The sequence below is a fragment of the Trichogramma pretiosum genome, unplaced genomic scaffold (assembly GCF_000599845.2).
Source record: "Trichogramma pretiosum strain Unisexual culture from Peru unplaced genomic scaffold, Tpre_2.0 scaffold192, whole genome shotgun sequence".
Lineage (NCBI taxonomy): Eukaryota > Metazoa > Arthropoda > Insecta > Hymenoptera > Trichogrammatidae > Trichogramma > Trichogramma pretiosum.
The window spans coordinates 14,302-15,890 of NW_019640863.1; positions in this window are offsets into that span (position 1 = coordinate 14,302).

A 1,589-nucleotide genomic window follows, 5' to 3' on the forward strand; every position below is an offset into this window, starting at 1 on the left:
ATTCAACTAAACTTTTTTCTCAGTGAAGGAAAGCATTTACAACTTTTCAAGATTTAGAAAAAAAATAAGGATATTCTTCATTATTTTATATACCTTATTCCCAAACCACGTGTATACTTCTCTACGAAGCCGTGTAAAGTTAGTTTCATAGCGTTGGTAAGACAATCCACTTTCCTACTGATATTTTGATGCTCTGAAGATAAAACGAGCTTAATACATTATTTGAACTACCTCTACTCCATTTAGATTAACAATGTAAACTACTATGATGAGAATCCGTCGAATGATTAACTTTTTTTCGCAATTCTGTTGTGAAAGTTTTTTACTTTTGTATTGTTTTCAATGTATTAATTGTTAGTTCTAAAAATGATTTTAATATTTTACTAATACAGAAGAGACAAAATTCATAAATTAGAATTATTTTCAAGCAAAGCGAATGAAAAGTATGAAAAATTTTTGATCTAAAACGGACATTTTGCGCAAAATTCTAGATGCAAGACAAAAGCTTGAGACAAGTTGCAAAAAGTGACGTTGAAAAGAGCAATTCAAATATACTTTCGTCAAGTTGCAAAACATAGCTATGCTTGGAAAATGCATTTACATTCGTCGAAAATGGTTCAGATGTGTTGGCGGCTAGCTGTGTGAGCATATCTGTCCATGGCAAGTCGAGACTCTAGATACGCGTTGAAGCTTTTTGTGTGCTCGGGGGGCTGCTGCGCTTCTACGCGAGCGAAAAAAAGGGAACTAGACCAGTAAGGATAAAAAAGTCTATTGTAATGTTCACTTGTCACAGAAACGGATCCTCATTTCAATTTTAATTTATATTCCATCTCAAAAGTGAAATATGTGCGTCATTTCTACATCAAGTTTGTGTTCTCTTGTAGTCTCATAATAAATGTTTCGATGACTAAAATTTGGTATAATTTTCATATAAAAATCGCATATCATTAATTTTATTCAAATGTGCTGTTCATTCGAGACACATTTTTCACGAAACGTAAAGTCTATATGTAAAATAATTGAAACGACATCGAGTATTTAAAACAAATAAAGTTTCCAGTGAAAATGCAAAAGTAAGATAAAAGACAAAAAGAAATATGTAAACAACTTTGTAAAACATAAACATTTTGTTTAACTTCGAAATTCAACACTTTACGTGAAAACGTGTTAATTTTCGAATGCCAAACATAAACAAAAATTTTTTTTATACTACTATAAACATTGATCGTGTCAGCCCTAAAGCTTTATGAATTTGACTTTTGTAAATAACGAAAATGTCGTGTAAACAATAAGAATTATTTTATTACATTACTTACTACCGAATAATCGTTACTCGACATCACAGAATACGCATGTGTAATGGCTGATCGACTGTCAGCGAGTAGTTGTGCTGCATTCAGCGCCTGACCGATCGGCTACCTAAGTAAGCAGACGGTGCTGACAAGACTCGGCACTCACATACTCGCACGCGCACACACACATTCGTGTGTATATACGCAGCAACATATATAGCTTCTGCTGCGGCTGACTGATAGTCGGGTTTCCGTGCGTCTTGCTTATGTGCGATAGCGTATGGGACAAGGGCCTCT